A 22424-nucleotide genomic window follows, 5' to 3' on the forward strand; every position below is an offset into this window, starting at 1 on the left:
GATCTGGGTTCAAACCCCAGAACTACCAAAACACAGAGAACCTCATATTGAACAACCTCATATTGAATTGAACCTCATATTCAATTTGTATCTTGTAGTTGGTAGGAGTTAAAAAGAAGAAATACTCAGTTTTACTCTTTTTGCTCCTCTTCCTTATAAAACGATTAGTATGTGGGGAGAAGACAGATGCCGTTGTCTGGAAATAGCACATACTCTTTTAATTGTGGAAAGAACAAATTCATGAGAGGTACACTGAGTAGCATAACCATCATGTAAGCCACTATTGTTTTAGGTTAGAAAACAAGCTCAGAAAGATTCACTAACTCACATAGGACAGTGTAAATATACCACAGCTGTGCCTCAATCTTGAAATTCAATTCAACAGCCTTTCTTCTTGTACATGTTCTAAGAATTCAATGATATCTGTGTGTCTGTCTGTCTCTTTGTATCTGTCTGTCATCTGGTCTTTAAACTGACAAATCTGTGGGAGATGAGAGGAATGGAAAAGTTAGGGGGAGGAGATTAAGAAGCTCAGAAGAAATGAATTCTGAGCAAGCTGATAGCCATGTGAATGAAGATGAAAAAAGTCAAGAATATAGTCTGTATGGAAGGATCTCTAGGATATGGAAACAAGAGCTTTATCTTATATGATTGTTGTTCTTAATGTACTATGTTATTTCTCTTCTCTTTTTTTGTCCTTTGGTAAATCTCATATTGTTACTGTATCTGACTTTGTTACTTGGCATGTTGTATCTATGCTTACTTGTTTATTTGAAATAGGAACGGGATGGGGGAACAAGATGACTGGGAGGGGGTGGGGGGAAGGAAATGGGGACAAAAGTATATATATGAAGGGGTATCAGTGTATGAGAAGTAATGCACCTACTATCTGGAAAATGTAACTCTAACACCTCTATAGATTATCTCGACTCAAAAAAAAAAAAAAAGAATATCGTCTCTAAGCTTCTTTGGTACCTGGAGTGCAACAGGGAGGAAGGAGATACAGGGTGAAGGGCTGGATCCACAGTGCACAGATGTGTGAGCTTGTGAAGCAATTGACTTGAGGTTCTGCAGGCCCAGTGGGGCTGACCTCTAGCCCAGTTCCCTGCCTGGCTGGAGAGCCTGGGAGGAGATAAAGGTGTGCCTTCTAGGAAAACAAGGAGACTGTTCAGGACAGTCCAGCCAGGAAAGGCCAGGAGATTCCAATTAACCAGCTGAAAGTAAAGCCAGCTCATGTGGTGGAGGAAAAGAGCTAAGGGCCAGTGACCAGGCCTTGACTTCAAGTCCCAGTATTAACACAAAAGAAAACATTTGAAAAAGAAGATAGGACAGATGCAGAGACTTGAAGAAGGTGGGAAGGACGCAGGAACTCTGTAAAGGGAAGGAAGCTGTACCTACAGCAGACATCTAGGTCCCTTTATAAGACAAATTTCTCTGGAGAAAAGTGTGACAATGAATAGTATGAATGGACAAACACAGATGATGAAGTACAAGTTGTTGACTTGACCATCGATAGCAATCTTCCTGTGATATTACTGGTACTGCTGGGGGGAAAAAAGGACTCTAAGCTGCACAAGAGCATGGAGTCAGAAGAGGTGAGGAGCAGAGATAGAACATGGGATTTTTTTCTTGGCACCCGGAAGAGAACAATGTTGAGTGTTGGCTTGTTTAGCCAAGGCCTAAACATCAGTGGTGCCATGAAGAAAAACAAAGGTACATGTAAGAAGACATCATTCATGAAACAAATCCAGGATCTATCTTTATAAACATTTTGGTTAAAAGTTGCATAAACACCAGTGGCCCAGGAAATGCTTTAGCAAATATTCATTAACAACATGACAGCTATTTAAAAATGTTCTCATGGCTATTATGTGTTTATCAGTCCTTGGGTAGGAAGGGCTTCTGGCATGGAATCTTGCCTTCTCTCTCTAGTATGAGAACTCTTCAGTTCCCTGGGGATTTTCAGGGAACAGGGGACATGATTGACCTCTTACTCAGATACAGGAAACTATGCTATCACTTCCTGCCCAGAATGAATTTCTCACCCAGCCATTACTTCTTTGAAAGGAATATAGATATTAGACTGAAAGCTCGGAAGTCTAGTTTTTAAATGACTAATATTTTTAACTTCTCAATAAAAACTCTATGTAGTCCAGAGGTTTTTCATTTCCATCCCAACAGCTTTGAAATAAACAGAACAGGAAAGAAAGTAATGGTGTGTAGAATACTTATCCTAGTTTTACCCACAAAAGAAAAAAACAAAACTCTAAAACAATGGAGGTCCCAGCAATGGGAAAGCTGTCCCATTATGTACAGGACAGCTACAGAATAGAATAACACACAACTCTTTTTTTTTGTACTTTGAGGTGCTGCCAATTGTACAGAAAAAAATGTTATAAAATAAATGAAATTTATTTGCCTCACTACCCCTTCACTAATAGGTTTTCCACTAGTAACTCTTATTATTACATTGCCAGATATTTTTTTACCCAGCAACAAACCTGTGATGCTTTCAACAAAAAAAGCAAACAAGTGTATAAGAAAGTAGTATTCACTTCACTGTCCTCCAACTGTACACTCCACTTTTTCAGTTATGGCTATAGATTTCTGATCCCCTCCCTTTTTTTCTCAGAAATTCAGATTTTTCAGATCACTGGTTGCTAATACCACTTTTATAATTTATTAACTAGGAATGTTTTGGTATGGTTCTCATAATAAGCTAAGTAATAAATACTGCCATAGTAAAATATAAAACATAGTAGTTTGGGCACCAAGCTATTTACTAATGCCCTTAAGGTTTGACCCTTAGATTCAGTTAACGAATTAGGTTCTAGAAAATGAATCTTGGAAGCTCTAAATTAGTACCTGACAGCAGGAGAAATATATTTGGACATATACAGGTCAAATCCGGGCATCTTTTCTGAGAGATGATCATTAAAAGTGAACTAAATGTGGACTTTTATGAAGCATTGAATTGCTTCAGAAATTTCCAAAGTGCCTCTGCTCTAGGCATGTTCTCCACTGGTAATGAACCTGGGCTGCTGCAGGAACATCTGGGTCATTGAGTTCTGCAAGGTGCTGAGATCTGAGCTCCAGCCACAGTACTAGTTCTAAACTGTTACCTTAAGGAACTGTGCAAGGCAATATCATTGGGTATCAACACGCTTTCATTTATTTAACTGGCTAATTCCTTTTCCGTTGTTCAAAAGTATCTTTTTACATTGAAGTCTTTCTAAGGATGTACTCATAATGGTTTTGAATTTTCAAGATATCAAAGTTTTGGGTGTTTGGCACTCCATATATATCATTCTCAAATTTCTTATTTAACTTTAAATCTGAAAATAAAACATTGATAAATACAAAAAACTCACTCAAGAGAAAAAAGGCTTTCTAACAGTGACTTAAAACAGTATATTTGGTATTTCGAGGATGTATGTTTCAATTGAAATAATGTTTTATTTTAAAACAAGTTATTCCTCTCAACTGAAAGATGTAGGGAGCCAAAATCCACAAAGTTTCTAGACAGTTTCATAGATAAAGCTTCCAAATATATCCAGTCTTCAGAGTCTGGGTCATGGCTGAAGACAAAATTGTTACAGTGTTTAATTCATTGTTCAATAGAGCATTGTGTTTTACATACCACAAGATGCTTTAACACTCAAGAAAATGTTCTATAGTGAATATGTAGAATTTTCATTAAAAATTAGGGGTCAGGAAAGCAGTGCTGTGGCTCAATCTGGTAGAGCAGTAGCCTTGAGCTGAAGAGCTCAGAGATAGTGCCCAGGCCCAGATTTCATGCCCCATGACTGAAAAGAAAAAAAAAAAAAACAAAGAAACCACCACCAACAAAAAAGTTAGGGGTCAGATACCAGGGCTCACATCTATAATTTTAGCTACTCAAAGGGCTGAGATACAGAGTAATAAGGTTCAAGATAAAGTAGTCAGAAAGTCTTCTAGACTCCAACAATAATCAGGTGGGATGGAGGCATGGCTCAAGTTTTAGATCACTAGCAGATAAGTGAGCAAACAAGTTCAAACTTCAGCATACGCAAGAAAAAAAATTGGAGAGGTTCTAACTCACTATTTTCAATGAAGTTGTATGATCAGCAAAGAATTCTCATCAACACTGGATTCTAGTTAAAATTGTCCTAGACTCAGTTTGTAGCTTTATGTCTCAAACTAACATATCCACTTTATTGTGTCAAGTAAGTTCATACAATTCACTCCCACCATTATCAAGACCATGGAGAATCCAGTGGGTTGTTTTTCCTCTGAAAAGCTCAATATAAATACTGTAAGATAAGAAAACACATATTGTCATATATTGTACTAAATCAGTTAAAATAAGTGAAAACTGCTTTGTAAGTATTTTTTCAAAGAATTGCAAGTAAGTTAGAACACTTTTCAAAAAAAAATCATTGAGGAGATAAGTCTTGATGCATTCATTGTATTTCCTTAATGCAGGATCTCCACTTAGAAGAATTTCAAAAATGAAGAACATGTCTTACCTTTTCCTTCTGTCCTACAATGCTTTATTATGCTACTTTCCAACTGTACATTCATATGAACAGCATGTATATGAAAGGAAGTAAAATGAAGCTTCATTAATACCAGATCCTCCTCTGGGGACTCAGCTAATCACTGATTCCTGGACACACACCTCCAGGAACTTCACCAAGAGAAAGAGGAACAAACAGCACTTTCTGTATCTGTTGCAGACACATGTTACATATTCCTCAGCCACTTCCATGGCAACCTCTACCACAGAACACAACTAAGGGCTTGGGCACAAGCCAAAAATCTCCTGAGCGCCCAAAATAGATGTGCTGTGTCTATGCCCTTTTCTCATAAGAGATTCTGTTGGGCCTCAGATAAAGCCAGTGCCTCTGACTCCATCTTTACTTCTCTATAAACTTGGGGTCCCATCCCTAGTTTTAATGCTTAGAACACAAAATAAATAATGGTTTTACCATGAGTGTCTGGGACTCATTAAAGGAATGCAAACTGTGAACTTACTCATTTCTGTGATGGAGGAGAAACAAAGAAAAGAAGAAAAAAGCCCTATAAAATATGAATTAAAAAATACAGTGGTTATGTGATCTGTGAATGCAATTACTAATAGCCTCCCACACTAAAAGATGGACCCCAGACTCATCATCTCATTATAGACAAATACTATGTACAATCTGCATCAATGATCATGTCCAACAATTCAGAAAACACAAAATCACTTCCATAGAGGAATCTAAATATGTAGCAGCACTATGAAAGATGATTATCCAAAACTTGTTAAATTCTTCCAAAATCTTTGGGTATTTTCAGTGGCAAAACATACAAACTTTGCCTCCCAGGAGGATCACATATCCAGAAGATCTTAACTCCATTGCTTGTTAATAGACTCAATCTCCAATATTATATATTAGTGAGCCAGGCCCCTGGGAAAGGTCGACACCTCAATATGTTCCACAGGGTCTTCTGTCCCCTATAAGTTTAGTTAAGACTGTCTCTCATCCTTTGCTCTGGAAGCCCTTCCAGAGCTCCATGACTGGAAATCTGATTACAGATGTTATCCTTCTTAGCAATGCTTCCACTCTAAAGTGGATGAGTATAAACAAAATGTTTCTTTGCTTTGCCTCAGGAGCAAAGACAGGGTTAGAGTCTAACAATTAAACATAGATGCAAATCCCAGGGTAAAACTCTAATTAAAAAATATTTCCAGGTCATCTAAATTAAAAATAAAAATTCCAGGACATCTAAAACTACCCAGCCACAAAATGGTTACTGAGTGAGGAGTGAATCAGTGAACCTGCACAGGCTTGCTCTCTCCTGATCTTCCTCTTATCTGATTGGCTCTATATTAAGTCTATACTTCCAGTCAAAGATGCATTTGTCCCCCTCTCTCAGTTGAGAACACTGCACACCCTGTAATGTTTAAGCAGATCTCTGTTTATCCAACACAAACAATAGAAGATGCAAACTACTCAGGACAAGATGCAACAAAGCCATAAAAATCTGAACGGCAGGGCTTTAAAATCAACCAAAAAACAATTATCTAGTTCCTGATAACAAAACAAAACAATCCACATTGCTTTGATGGTCAGCCACCAAACCACACAGCTACAAAGCTAGAACGTTTTAAAAGAGTTCCTCTCAAAGTGGGCTAAGAGAAAAAAGCCAGTCAAATGTCCACAGATTTGTCCCCCCAAAACAAAGCAACCCTAAAGATTTCAATTTGTAAAAAAAAAAAAACAGTACCTTATAAGTAACTTGTCTTGTCTACTCCCAGCTGTTCTCAGTGGCGACTCTTGCTTAACTGTCTACAGCCTTCAGTTTAAAGTTAATTCTGTTGGCAAAAAAGTACAGAGCTTGTCTGGAAAATACTGTTTGGACATAAACCATTCCTTTCAAAGCAGTGGTAGCTATATTTAAGTTTTCTTGTAGACAGGGATATAAACTCTTCCTGTAGCTAATTTTCTTCCTCCTTCTTCCCCTCAGACTTAGTCAGTATCCTCCTATCCCATATATTGAAAAAGACAGAGAAGGGGAGGAAAAGCCTACAAGGAAATATACCTTAAATAACGTAGTATTTGAGCATTTAGAAAAAAATGCAATAAGAAAAATATAAAGATATCACAAAGCTCAGCAAGAGCTTCACTGCAAAAGTCCAATAGTCTTTACAGATAAAGAAACTGAAGCTCAGAAAATCTAGGATTTGTAGAAGTTCACTCACATTCCTTGTTAGTGCATCAGTTAAAAGACATCTGGCTTCACCATTCCAGGCTCTCTATGTTATGCTATCTTACCTGAGAGGAAATGATGTATCTTTTTCCTTTGGATTCTTGTATAGTACTCAAAGGAGCTGGCAGAGAGCAGTAAAATGATTGAGGCATGAGAATCATCCATCTTAAAGCAAACTCAATCCTTGGCTAAAAACTCTTAATGTTAGATGGGTGCAGTGGCACACACCTGTAATCCTAGCTATTCAGGAGACTGAGATCTGAGGGTAGAGGTTCAAAGCCAGACTGGGCACTAAAGAATGTGAGACTCTTGTCTCCAATTAATCACTAGAAAATGGAAAGTAGGGCTCTGGCTCAAGGGTTAGGGTGGTAGCCTGAAGCTGAAGATCCTGTCAGGGACAGCATCCAGGCCCAGAGTTCAAGTCCCATGACCCTCTACACACACACACACACACACACACACACACACACCCTTAAATACTGAAAAATTTCAATCTTCTTTTGCTCATCTTGCAGAATATTTTGTAGGATTCAGGAGTTGCCATTCAGTTAACTGCTGCTAGCCCTTACAGGGGACTACTTTACTGAGAGGGTGCTATGTCAAGTGTTGAGAAATCTGGTATTTCTACCTAGAAGCCTGGAGAGATAGGGATGTGGCTCTTGAACTAGGAACACATCTCAGTTTGCTAAAATGTCTTCTTCTTTACCACACACACAAGCTTATTTAGTATTATAATTCTTACTATGTTTTGTGATGCTAGAGAATGTGCCAGGGGCTTGCATATCATAGACAAGTGAGCAATATTAATAGCCCCTATTTTTAATAAATGTTTTAAATAGGTTACAAAGTAGAGTAGCACCATAGTAATTTTACGGTCTTTTATAGAATATTTCCTACCTATATATGAAGAAATTTTTTTCCTTTATCTAAAGGAGTAATATCATTAGCATAGTAATGTAATTGTTTTCATTTCTGAAATGTGCCCAAAAGTAAACTCATTAATATGATTAATATTTCTTGAATATAGGCAAAATGTATCTTACACTTCCCATATTAAATAGTAGCTAATGAGCAATAGTGTCTTTAGAATAGTGGGCAGTTTTCAAAAAAATTCAAAGGGCTTTGATAAGAAGTAAAGCTAATTCTCTACATAATTATTTTTATATTCATTCCACACTCGAAACACATGCCTCAAGTTTTTTGCAAACCATCCGCTCAGTGCCCTAATGTCAACATGTTCTGCCCAGATCAGAGCAGCCAGAATATAAAGTGGCCTAGATTGAAATCACTCTGGTCATATTAATCTTCCTATTTGATCTGGCTCCTTCAAGATTAAAGCAACATTCATTTGACCTCTAATTCAAAGACATAATGAGCAAATACTCAGATCACTCAAGACCCATTTTCAAACTGTTACTCAGTATTGATCTCTGAAACTCATTCTGGCTTTAGTATTTCTCATTTACGTTGGAGGAATCTGTTCTTTTATTGGTTTTAGGCAGAAAGTAATATACTTATGAAAAATAACTATAAAAAGCATAATACTTACAATGATTATTTAGTTTCTTGGAGTAGTTTTCCAAATAAGCAATGAAGGTACAAGACATCAATTTTCCAACCTTGACACAAAACCAACCGAATTGTTTTTAAAAGAAACTGATATTGAGAAGGAAATATTGGGAAAATATAACATGCTTTTAAACACAAGGATGAGATCCTACTTTCCATTCTCCAAACACAAGGATGTTTGATAAGCTCCATGTAAATGGAAATCTCCAAGATATTAACATAACTTTATAGTGCACACTAAAAAAATGCCTTGGACATATTACTGCATATTACTAGGACTTACTAACAAACTATCTCTCATTTTCTTTTCCTTCCTTAAGCTTCATTTTTGATGTTGGCTGTTTGACCTTGTATCTGACAGAAGGATCAGGAAGGAAGCATGAGTAAATTCTTGAAAGAAAAGTAATCTGTGAGGAGAGACTCCAAGATTTAGATCAAGTGAGTCAAGCTGACACAGGGTGATTCAGTGGCCTCGGGAAGGAAGGGATAAAGATAATCACATACAAGGAGGTGGGGAAGGGGCGGGGGAGACAAGAACAGGGAGGGTCTCAGACATAGATAATGGATTATGGGCATAGAATTCAAGAACCAATGTCTGTTAAAATAGGTTAAGTGAGACCGCCATCTAGTAATTTTGGCGACTGTAAGCAGCAGGAAGTTGTCTCTTAATAATCGGTGGCATGCTTCAGGTCCACCATTGGAAGAGAAACATGTGATATCAGTATGTAAATTCCACATAATCTCAAATAGCTCAGTGTTTCACAATGGACTTAAAAAAATCTATCTCCTAATTCTGATGCTCCATAGATACTTTGCAGTTTTCCCTATTTCTGGAAAGCTCTGGATTTCAAAATCCTAGAGTAGCTTAGATGGTAATAGTTCCTGTGTTTCAAAGGCTGGCCATGTGGTATTAACTTTCACTGATGCATGAAGAACTTGCAGCAGAGGTGAACTACAGGGCAGGCTATATTAATAGAGGAAAGCAATCAGAATTCTGTAACTCTTGATCTCTTCCTCTCAGCTTTCAGGTTTACAGTAACACTAGAAGGCATGGATGATGGAATTCCTGAGAACTCTTTGGTGATAGCAGAGAAAACCAATGACTGCATGAAGTGTAGCTGGATTGCAAAATTCAGGACATGATTTCATACATGGAAGCTTTCAATGCTCTCAAGTGATACACACAGAAATCCCAAGCATCAGTTATCATAAATCAATACACACATATACATGCCTGCCTACCTCCTCTCACAATCTGCTATTCTCACCCAGACCAAAGCATTCATTCTCTCCCTCTCCATGTCCTCTAATGCTTTTCTGTGTTTTTCCTGCTTCATATTCTCCAGTTTTTCCCCAATATTACTCCCAGGCTTTTTAATGTCCATGTTATATAATGACAGCCTGCCATTTTTTTCTGCTTCACCTCTATCATGGAACCCCACTGCCCTCAGTGTAAAGTGACATGCCTAACCATATCTTCTCAACACCCCAGGACTTAGTGCAGCTTACCATAAGTTTCTACTGAGTTTCCCAACTTACTCTGCATGTGCCTAGCATGTTCCTTGCTCTTATTTTCACAGGACTAACTCTTCTCATTACTCAGGATTCATCTCAAATGCTAGTTCATCAGCAAAAAAAAAAAAAGAGCTTTCTTGACTATTATGGCTGATTTGCCTTCTCTTCACCTTCTCAATCTCATTTTTTCCCATCTTAATTTTTCTGCCAAATCATTCACTCTAAAATTGTATTCTGTGGGTTTATTGTGACTTTCATATTCTAGTTGAAATATGCTTATTATTCAGGAATATATCAAAATAAAAATAGAAACATAATATTTAGCTTTCTAAGATCATATGATTATCTACATTGAGAAAAAATAGGTAGTTGATAACATATATAATCATATACATAGGATTTTAATGGCTTTAGTTTCTGAATTATGTTCTACACTTCAGTGAATGAATTTCTAATTTGAGTCTATAAGTAAAGAGTAGTCTAGATCCACAACACACTTCAAATTCTCCTGTAGTCAACATCTTGTAGTCACAAGAAATAAGGAAAAATGCTCCAGCTAGGCTTTGGTTAGTTGTAGCTACCAAAACCATAACATCAAGTTCTTGAATTTTATTAATGTAAGAGTAAGATAATGTTCTTGGTTTGTCAGAATATATTCTACAGATATGCAGTAGGTACTTGATTCAATATACAAGATTGCATTTTCTAGAAGGTATTCAAAGCTTATGGATATTTTCTTCTTTTCCTGCACTCATGATTACATTAAAAAATTGAAATAAAAGGTACACTGAGCAGCTCTATCCAGCACAAGTGGTGTCACCTGCTGACTTCATAAGAGCAAAAACTAAATCTTGGTGTTTTTAACATATATTTTTAAAGCAAACATGGGGGATACCAAGCAATTTTGGAGAGATGAGCTCACAGATCAATTTATTTCTGAGCTCAGCTTGGCTCCTCACTGATTTAGAGCTCACCAATGAGCTGCAAATTAAATTTCCTCTCCTGTACTGTGTCCTACTGCTTCCTAATGACTTGTTGTTGAGAGCATTTTTTTTCTAGGTTTTGGGACCCAGGCATCTTGGGAGATATGACAGACTCAGCATAGTCCAGATCCAGAGACAGCAATAAGATGGCTATTCTCTGGCAGTGCAGAGAGAATGTAAGCCTTTCTTAGGATGAGCATGACTTGCATGGTAGCAGCAGAATACATAGCACTCTGCTCAGGAACCCAAGGAAAAGAAGCTGCTAACCTTCTAAGTAAGGGAAGGGTCACCTTAAGTAGTTCCAGAGATCTAGAATATAGAATAAGAGACAAAAATCTAGATGAAATTCATGAGGGGCATTATAAGGAAAATCCCCTAAGTGTTACTATTCTTTTCAGGATGAAATTCAGCTTCTGAGTTTCAGTTCCATACAGCAGAGTTTTAAGAGGTTCTATCCATAAACAGAAGGATCCATGTTGCCTAGGAATCACCATGTTCAGATTTGAGTTCAGCTCACAAAACAACTGTATTTGCTTAGTTTCTATGGAACTCTTGTTTAGTTAGTCTGCAAAGCACAAATCCTCCATCAAATTCCTTTTTGTAATCTAATTATCTTTAAGCCTAGAAGACTTATTCACACACTATATTAGGACAGCTAGTGCAAACCAGAAAGAAAGTGAAGTTGGCAGGTAGCCTAGTTCCATCAAGTCAAATGTTGAGTCTTGAGTTACATAGAGTTTGAAGTGTAATTCCATTTCAGTGAATCTAGGAAGGCAAGAGGTAAAACCCTAAGACACAGAAAAGAGAAAGGCTTAGGCATCACTAAGTCAGGACAAAATTCTGTGACATAACATAAACTTGGAGTTGCAATATTCTTTCTCCAGCATATTTTGTACTCCTTATTGGCAGGATAATAATATACTATTCAATTGTTGACTCTCACAGGAAATGGACATACTCTTTTTCAACTTTAATGGGTTGTCTTCAGATAAAAATTAGGATGGAGAAGGAGGATAATGGAATTGGAAATACACTTCAAGGAATCATCTCAGAGAACTTACCAAATATCCAGAAGCATAATCCCATCCAAATACAAGAAGCTTTTAGAACCCCAACAGACCTGACCAGAAAAGGACATCCCACTGCAGCATTATAATCTGTATAGGATCAATAGAGATCAAGGAAAAGACCCTTAAAGTGGCCAGGGAGAAGAAAACAATCACCAATTAAAGGAAAACCAATTAGAATAACCACAGATTTCTCAGCAGAGACCATGCAAGGAAGAAGATCATGGAAGGATATATGTCATGCACTAAAGACAAATAACTACCAACCAAGAATACTGTACCCAGCTATGTTCTCATTCATAGATGAGGGAACAATAAAAATCTTCCATAACAAGGAAAAATTGAAACAGTATGTAGCAAGCAAATCAGCATTACAGAAAATTCTCAAAGATGTTCTACACATGGAAAATCAACACAAACATGTTATTGACAGAGAAATGTCACCTAAAAATCATACCAGCTAATTACAGCAAGAATCGATAAATCACAGTTTCTAACTAAATAGAAAAAATGGCAGGTCAATCCTAGACCTCAATATCAATGGATTTAACTTTCCAATGGAGTAGACTGTCTAGTTGGACCAAAAAGCAAGATCCATCATTCTGCTGTCTTCAAGAGACACATCTTGCCCCCCCCCACAATAAACGTATTTTGAGAGTGAGAGGCTAGAATAAAATCTACCAGGCCAATGATCCCCATAAACCGGTTGGAGTTGCCATGTTCATATCAGATAAAATAGACTTTAAACTAAAATTAGTGAGAAGAGACAAAGAAGGTTATTACATGCTAATAAAAGGATCTCTCCTCCAAGAGGATATAACCATCCTAAATAGCTACACACCTAATGCCAGAGCACTCAACTTCATCAAGCAAATTTTATTTACACTAAAAACACACATACATACAAACACAGTGATTGTTGGTGACTTTAACATACCACTGTCTACTTTGGATAGATCAACCAGGCAAAAACTCAACAGAGAAAAATTAATTGAACAATTGCATAGACCAACGAGACCTAACAGACATCTGCAGATTATTCCACCCAGAAATACCAGAATATGCATTTTTTTCCAGCAGCAGAGGGTACATTTTTAAAAATAGACCACATATTAGGGCATAAAGAAAACCTGTGCAGATTCAGAAACACTGAAATTATTCCCTGCATTCTCTCAGACCACAAGGGCATCAAATTGGAACTGAACATCAATCTCCACAAAGGAAAACCCTGTAACTCATGGAGATTGAACAACACATTGTTGAACCATCAGTGGATCATTAAGGAGATCAGAACAGAAATTCGACAGTTTATGAAATTTAACAGAAAGGAGCACACAAAATATCAGCTCCTATGGGACACAGCAAAAGCAGTACTTAAAGGAAAATTTATAGCTCTGAGTGCCTACATTAACAAATTGGAAAAAATCTCAAACCAACCATTTAATGGTGCACCCTAAGCTCTGGGAAAAAGAGCAAGAAGCAAATCCCAATTCGGTTAGAAAGAAACAAATTATTAAAGACAAAGCAGAATTAAATGAATTAGAGTCCAAAATAAGCATAGAAAGAATTAACAAAACAATGAGTTGGTTCTTCGAAACAAATTAACAAAATTGACAGCAACTCTTACCTAAAAAAGAAGGGAGCACACCCAAATAAACAAAATCATGGATGAGAATGGAAATAACATGACAGAAATTACCAAGATCTAGAGCATCATAAGGGAATACTTTTCAAACTTTTATGTCAACAAATTTGAGAATGTAGAAGAAGAGATAGATGAATTTTCAACCAATATTAACATACTCAAATGGAACCAAAAAGACATAAACCAACTAAACAGACCTATTTAAAGTATTAAAATAGAATATGGCAGCAAAAGACCTCCCATCCAAGAAAAGCCCAGGACCTGATGGATTCACAGCTGAATTCTATAAGGCCTTTAAAGCAGATCTCACACCAATACTCCTCAAGCTCTTCAACAAAATTAAAAGGGAAGATTCTTTGCCAAACTCATTCTACGAAGCCACCATAACCCTCATCCCAAAACCAGACAGAGACTAATCAAAGAAAGAGAACTGTAGACCCATTTCTTTGATGAATATTGATGCAAAACTTCTCAACAAAATGCTGGCCAACCATCTTCAAGAACTCATCAAAAAAGTATACACAATAATTAAACAGGATTCATCATATCAACAGGAGCAAGGACAAGAATCACATGATTTTCCCAATAGATGCAGAAAAGGCATTTGACAAGATCCAACACCCCTTTATGCTAAGAGCGCTGGAGAAACTAGAAATCCATGGGACATTCCTCAGTCTAATAAAGGCTGTGTAAGACAAACCCACAGCTAGCATTATACTTAATGGTGAAAAGCTAAAGCCATTTCTTCTAAAATCAGGAATGAGACAAGGATGCCCCTCTCTCCACTCCTCTTTAACACAGTATTAGAATTCCTAGCCAGAGCAACAAGGAAAGAAGCAAGCATAATGGAGATCCAAATAGGGAAAGAGGAAATGAAACTTTCCCTCTTTATTTAAAGAGCCCTATAGACTCCACTTGAGCTGATTTGAAACTTTGGTAAAGTAGCAGGGTATCAAATTAACCCTCAAAAATCAACTGCTATCCTGTTGGCCAACAACGAGAAGAGCAAGGCAAAAACTAGGAAAGCAACTGCTTTTGCAATGGCCTCCAAGAAAATAAAGTACTTAGGAATTAACTAAGAATGTACAGGACCTTTATGATGAAAACTTTAAAAACCTGAAAAAAAGAAATTAAAGCAGAACTGACTTTGTGCAACTCCTTAAAGCCAATAAAATAATAGTATTAAAAGCAGGACTTTATAGACAAATTAGGACATCCATCATACTATTCAGGAAATAGGCATTAAAAATGCTGGCCTTCAGATAATGATAGTATCAAGAATAAGGCTTTAGAATAACTAGCTACTAAAGTAATGTGTACATTCTTCCTTCCCAGGTCAGACAGGCAGAAGATGGGAAAGATGGGAAAGCAAATGACCCCAGATACAGGTGGTATATCAATTAAAATTAATTAGCTTTTTAGCCTTGGCTCAGTTAGGAGTTAGCTGTGTGTCTATGGACAAAACACCATACTTTGTTGAAGCTCAGTTCTCTCTTATATAAAGCAAAGGATTTAGGAAGATTACTGTGAAGGCTCTCAAATGAGAATTTTGATTATTCGCAGAAATAATTATCTCGCACACGTATACATTTGCCTAAGGTTTGTCTTGGAAGAAGGAGAGGATATGTCTTGTGTCATAAAAATTAAAACATCCAGTTATTGAAAAAAAACCATAATGATAACAATGATAATGATTTTTTTAATGCTCCCAAAAAAACAAACATGAGGGGTAGGGAGAAAATTCTTCCTTTCTATTTTATTTAGATATGAAATAGGACTATTATTATTTTCTTAAGGGAAAAAGCATCAGTCTTAAAATGGAAAAGTGGATGGTGCTTCACAATCCTTAAATCTTAAGCTTATTTAGCTCCCCAAAGGCACTGAGGATGAAGAATTCCCGAATTCATATAGAAGAAAGATTTCTCCCAGAAGTGTGACAGTGCTTCCTAGGCTTCCACTTTTCACAATGAAAAGTTGGATCGACATTTATAAGACAAAAATTTTGGAAAGGAGAATAGGAGGCATCTCTCTCATCAGTGACTCTGGACATGTTTGTCTGTGATGCATGACAAACATTGTTCAGAACAGAATGAAAACATATTGACTGGTACTGAGTTGCTAAACCAGTCATAGGACTCAAAACACGAATACTAGACTTGTACTACAGATAATTTTGTTATCTTAGTAAAGAACTAATTTACAGACGTACATGAGCATCTAAGAATTTAAAATTCAAAATTCTTCTCTTTTGAACCTCTCCAAGTTCATAAGCACTAGAAATACACAGCAGACAGTTGTGCATCCAAATTGCTTTGTCTCTCTGTCTCTCTCTCTTGATCTGTCATTTATCACTGTATCTATGTACCTACCTATCCGATTATCCAATTGTTATCTCTGTTCACATTGCATATACTTAATACTTATGCAAATATGTATAGGCAGAAATGTTTTAGTAAAAGAAGGACATACATTCTATTCTCCAGGTTTTTGCTGACATGATTATTAAATTTGTAGGATTGTAACAATAAATAAACAGCAAAGCACTAAATGTGTCTTCCTTCCCCACCACAAACTTTCTTTCCCTCATCTTTAACTCACTGAACTTATCTGTAGAGCTTATCAGCTGGCTGTGAGAAATTAATGTAATATTTGACTAGGAGTCAAGATGCTCAGCAAAAAGGATTACGTGATGAATATTTGATAACTTAAATCAATGAATGAGTCTCATGAGCTGCCCTCATTTCATCAAATGGGAGAAGCAACCAGGAAATACATGCATGTGAGCTATTTCCCACACATCCATTCCCCCCTTTTCTTGTTATCAAGGGTTGAAGAATTGAGTCTTTGAAAGTGATTTCATCGTTGATTTTGTCTGCTTCCCACAGTGCCTGCCCATCCTTATCAAATGAATGCTAATAATTTAAAAAAAGACATACACACTTTCTTCCTTCATCATAAATAAAAACTGGAGCCTGGAGTGACTATTTTAATCGAGGCATTGTGGGGGGTCTGTTAATCCCAATATCTACTGAATTTACAGTAGCTGAGATTAAGGGGCATTAATCTGTTTATTTTAAATTTAGTCCTTAGGCTCAGCAGGATATTGAAAGACAAATAGAATTCTCTTCCTCTCCTATACCAATGAGCTCAACTTTGGTTCTGTCTTTCTTTGTTTACTTGCATTTATCTGATAAACGTATTAAGGTCTTTTACAGCTTCCAATTAGTCTGCTCAACTCAGTTGTTTTCTATCCTGCTATCATTTTTATCATTGACTTGGAGCTTATATCTACTGAAATTCATGTCCCTTTAGTTCTTACATAAGGAACAGCAGTGAGTACCCTTTAGATTTTTAGATTTATACAGTTTTTTTTTCTCAGTCTTAGGTTTTGATTAAATCTCTCTTTATTAAGCCACTCTTCTTTGTTCACATCTTTCTTTCTTGTATTTTTTAAATTAAGTTGGCTTTTTTGGAGTTATATTGCTATAGGATATTTGCAAATTGACATGTCAGTTCATTTCACTTTGCTTGTGGTCAACACTGAATCCACACCTGAGACATTTATTTTCCCTTTGACCATACGGAAAAAAAATTCTTGACATTTGCCCTACCTTGAGAGAACGCCCTTTATCATTTCAGCAGAGTATAAAGGATTCTTTGTGAGTTTATTGATTATTTTCCTCAAGAAACAAAGTCATAAACAAGATTAATAATGCAAACATTGTGGTCTTCTATCAGCAATACGTGCACTGTATTTTCCAGTCTACTTATCACAAGATCATTTGTCAGATGAAATCAAGATAACATACTGTCATGATGCTAAGAGTCTCTCTCCATCTTCAAGATCATATTTCACACTTGTTAGTATCAATCAGAAAAGATTTCCCGACCTTGCCAATCTATGTGACAGGTAGATATATTTTCTTCTTCATTTCTCCCAGGTACTCAGGTTCATTGGTACAGTTGAAACTGGGACTCTTTGCTCTTTGTAGCCACTAACAGGCAAAATTTTTCATCTTTCCAGAAATCCAGTATGTCAGAGTTTTCAGGAATGTGGATTTCAGGTATGTGTTGAAAAAATAAGCACTCCCAGGTGAATCATGTGTGAGAAATGTGTGTGCATGTGTGTTAAGATGCTTGACAAATAGTGTATATTAAAGATATATGTTTGAGTCTGAAATGGTGGTACATTTCTGTAATGCCAGCATTTGAGAGTCTGAAGTAAAAAGAACTGCCAATTAGAGTTGATCCTGGACTAGAGATGGGATCCTGCCCCATTCCTAAAATGGAAATATTCACCTACCAGTGGCCAGTTGGAAAGAGCACAATCTTGAGAAATACTTAACACCAAAACATTAAATATTGTTACCTGAAGACTTGCATAAATGAAGTAAGGTACACATTAACAACTATTTGTTAACTGTTAAAACAGTGAGGAAGTTTTTGTCTGGAAAGCAGAAAAAAGCAAGTGGACCCAGGACTTTTCTATGTTCTCAAGTGAGAGTTAATGAATGACCTGAGAATTTTTTTTTTCACTAGGGGAAAGCAGTTACCCATGGAGAATTCTGTATTTCTTCTTACTTAACTTTCCTTCCAGAAGATCTTTTTCTATTCTATTACCTGCTATGTTGTATTGCTTACTCTTTTGTCTCCAAGGAACTAGTGTGCCTCCTACCAATGATAATGAGGCCACATTACCCTTAAAATAAATATGCAATTGCACATTTACTTCCTCTTTTTTTTTTTTTTTTTGCTAGTCTCAGAGCTTAACCTCTGGGCCTGAGCAGTCTTTGGACTTTCTCAAAGCTAGAGCCCTACCACTTGAGCCACAGCACCACTTCTGGCCTTTTTCTATATATATGGTACCAAGGAATCAGATCCCAGTCTTTGTACATGCTAGGCAAGCACTCTACCACTAGGCCATACTCCCAGCATAGATTTACTTCAAAATGAAGATTTTGATCATGACCCAGAGTGGAAAGGAGATTTGAGAACCTAAACTTCCCATGCTTTATTGCAGCTCAAAGGGCTATAATTTGAATAGCAATGAATGATCTAGTCACTACTGACTTTTAAAACAAAGGTTCAATTTTAAGCACCTAGAAGTATTAGATGGGTAAGGTGTGAGGAACTGTGTGTGCATGTTAGAATAATCCAAAAATTTTGTCAAATACTTTTATTGTTTTTCTCCACATATAATTATAGCCAAATCATAATATTCATGAGTAGAACATGAGTACATTATTTCAATGACTGCCTTTCCAGGGCTTTAACTGTTTTGATTTGATTTTTGTCTTACCTGGTTGAGGTAATTTTAGGCTGAAAACAGATAGTGAGTTACAAGGACATGACTCAAGGTGAAGGGCAATGGGTAAACATTTTCAGAGTTTTCACATTGTGATTCAGAAGAATGGAAATAAAATAAATTCATGCTGACAATTCCCCCACACACACAAATTTATAAGACTAATTTGAATCTCTTCTTTTCTGCATTCAAGTTTTTATTACCAAAGAACTATTATGTATATGGCATTTTGTGTTTGAAATGGCTATCACTAAGTTATGGAAAATAAACTTTGCATCTGAAAAGCTGATCTCTAGACTTATAATTTTATTTTTGGTTTCATGACCAGCCCTTTCCATTTATTCTTGCTATCTGTTCCTACTGATTTTCCTAGTTATTTTGTTTCCTTTGTTCATCTGAAACTACAAATAAGTACTCATTTGATTTGTTTCATTATATTCTTTCTTAATATATCAGAGAAGCTTGCTAACAAAGGACACTATATGCCAAGAGGTCTTTATTTAAACTACCATTCTGCTTGGAGGCATAAGGTAATGTGTAAACATTTGCTATACTTAAAGACACTTTTATCAGCCCCAAGAAATCACTTTATATCTTACTAAATATTTCCACTCATTTTTCTAGTGTTTGTTGCCAAACATTAATTATTTATTCAGAATCCATAAAAAGAGTACTAATATTCTCTAAACTTAATGTAAAAATGAATCAAAACAAAGACCATCATTGTCTTCATTCTCCATTGAGTTCACATATCACGTATGCACAAAACAAATTCTTCCGAAGTAGAGTTCACCAAATTAAGATAAAAAGCACAGAATGAAAGCAATAGCTACCATTCCTAACTCTTATTTTTCTAGCACACATAGTATATTTAACTTGAGAATTAACTTTCATTTAAACATTACCTTTCAAAAATTAAGATTTAATTTCCTGACAAGGAAAATTCTCCTGTCAAGTACTTTATTTTAAAAGTTAAACAAATGTTTGGTTTCTATTGTATGGCAGCAGACAGAGATAAATCTTCTAACTTGTGATAAGATACTTGGGTCAACAGAGAAGATCTTTGGGTCTTCTCTTTGATAATATAATACTTTCTCAGGGCAACAGATACGTGTACTGACTTGTTTAAACAGGAAAACACACAGATATAAGCATTCTCAATTGGAAGAGACTCGTGATGAATTGTATGATGAGTGATCTTTGACAACTAAAACAGCTAAGCATATAAAATGTCTGTCTCTATCCTTGAGACAAATCAAGATCCTTTCTTGCTTTCTCCTCTGAGTTCACTGATGGTTAAAATAGAAAGGAGAGGGCCAGGAGTTTGGCCTAGCAGTAGAGTGCTTGCCTAGCATGCACAAAGACCGGGGTTCAATTCCTCGGTTACCACATACTTGGAAAAACGCTGGAAATGGTGTTGAGGCTCAAGTGGTAGAACGCTAGCCTTGAGAAAGTCCAAAGAGTGCTCAGGCCCTGAGCTGAAGCCCAGGACTGGCAAAAAGGAGACAAAAGGGAGAACAGGAGAAGAGGAAAGAAGAAGATGAGAAGGGAGGGAATGGGGATTGCAGGAAGGAATTGAAAGAGGAAGGGAGGGAGGAGGAGAAGGGAAAGGAAGAGAAGGGAAGGGGGGAGAGAGGAAGGAAGGAAGGAAGGAAGGAAGGAAGGAAGGAAGGAAGAAAGGAAGGAGAGCAAGGTAGGAAAAGAAAACTAAAATGAGAAAATGAGAGGAACACACCCCCTATTTCTGGAAACAGCTCAAGGCTAACAGAACCTCAGACCTTGCTTCTCAATGACATGAGTAAAAGTTATTGCTACAAAGAATGACAAGGTCACTAATCAAATTGCAGTGACGCTACCACATTATTAATACTTGTGACGTGCTCATTGAGTGCCACAGTTTTTCTGGTAGACTGTCATCCTCTCAATGCATTGACTGTCATGGGAGATGGGCAATGAGATTTTGCCACCCCAAAATCCTGCACCATGCTCCTTAGAGAAGTAGATTCTATGTGCATCTTTTGATAATGAACTGACAATAGTAACCTGAAATAAAAGCTGAGGGAAAATGGAAGAAAGAATTTTATTTATTTTTAGACATGGGTCTGTCTCTTCAGAAGAATATCTCCTGGCATAATTCAGGTCTTCCAAATATTGGGTGCTATGGACAATGAGTGTGAAAGAGAATGAGAGAGGAAGAAGCAATAATCAGGGAAAGGCTTCATGTTGCATGATTGGAAAGAAGAGTTTCACACTGTGGTTGATTGCAAGAAAATCTCCACCAGCCCAGCCAGGAACTTCAGTGCAAATATTCCCACCAAGCACTTGAAAGATGAGTAGAAATGGAAGCTAGCTTAGTCCTTGCCATATAGTAACTTGAATCATAGTTCCCAACTTGAATCAGAAAGGAGGATTAAAAGGTGTTAGCACTCCTTAATACCTTTCTCTAATGATAGAAATGTTCTATTTATACTCTATCCTGTATGGCAGCCACAAACTACAGGCAGCCGTTAACAACTGGAACTGAAATTAGTGAGACTGAGAAGGTGGATTCTTTTCCATTTAATTAAAACTAAGTAATTTTAATGGTTAAAAAGTTTCCTCCTAGACTTCAAGTTTATAAAAAGAGACAGATTTAATATTTAAAAAATCAAGTGTCATATGACTTTGGAATTTCATGTAAATATCAATCTTATACATTGCTTCATTTGCATCTTGTAAAGACATTTAATGTGGCAGACTCCAGATCTCTTATGCGCAGTAAAAAGCCTAAATTTGTGACTGCTCAGATGGTACTTTATTAAGTACATTACAGATTTGTGAAAATTTAAAAATGGTCTTTCTAGTTTTTCAGGGAGATGAAGAAGTATGTAAAACTTATTCACCGTTTAAAATAAAGGCATGATGCATGCAGTATTAAGAGTCTTTCCACTGGGTCTTTTCTTTTCTGTTTGTTTGTTTTTTGTTTTTTTATTTTTATTTTTTCATATATTTTTATTGTAATTAATAGAAGGGTTACATGACATTTGCCAGATAGATGGTGCATTATATTCCCATACATTGATACCCTTTCACATGTCTTGGTCCCCATTTCCCTCCCCCCACCCCCACCCCTCATCTTGTTTTCCCCCATTCCCTATCCAATTTCAAATAACCAAATACAAATATATCAGGTAACGAAGTGAGATACTGTAACAATATGAGATAACCAAGGGACAGCAAAAGAGATGAGAGATAACATAGTACCTTAAGGACAACAATCATTCATTATATGGCTTTTGTTTCAGTATCCTAGAGGTCCTTTCAATTAGCTTCATACTATATGGCATTATGTATTAAGGTTTTGCTCTATTGCAAATCTCTGCTAGGAGAGCCCAAGGTTTCTACTGATTATGACAAATGAGGGAAACCATTTAGCCTAAGTTCCTTTGAGTGTGGCTTACTTCACTTAATATGATCTTTTCTAAGTCTTTCCATTTCCTAACAAATGGGGCAATGTCATTCTTTCTGACAGCAGCATAGAATTCCATTGTGTCCACTGGGTCTTTTCTTTAACCTCCACTCTCTCTCCATTCTCTTGTGTGGATGCCTGGGTGGGTGGGAGA

The 22424-nt window shown here is 36.7% G+C and overlaps 1 protein-coding gene across 4 annotated transcripts in view; it reads right to left on the reverse strand.

Annotated features, from left to right (window-relative positions):
- The window catches only part of Arhgap24 (Rho GTPase activating protein 24), a 460279-nt gene that overhangs the window by 178842 nt on the left and 259013 nt on the right, over nucleotides 1-22424 (reverse strand). Inside the window, exon 1 of one of the 4 annotated variants that reach the window (XM_090343278.1) lies at nucleotides 6256-6497. The exons of the other annotated variants lie outside the window; for them this stretch is intronic. The gene's annotated coding sequence lies outside the window, so the exon portion shown is untranslated. Of the gene's footprint in view, nucleotides 1-6255; nucleotides 6498-22424 lie in introns of those variants that run through there. 4 annotated transcript variants of the gene reach the window in all.

The sequence above is a fragment of the Megascapheus bottae genome, chromosome 13 (genome assembly GCF_031878675.1).
Source record: "Megascapheus bottae isolate mThoBot1 chromosome 13, mThoBot2.hap1, whole genome shotgun sequence".
In the NCBI taxonomy this organism is placed as follows: domain Eukaryota; kingdom Metazoa; phylum Chordata; class Mammalia; order Rodentia; family Geomyidae; genus Megascapheus; species Megascapheus bottae.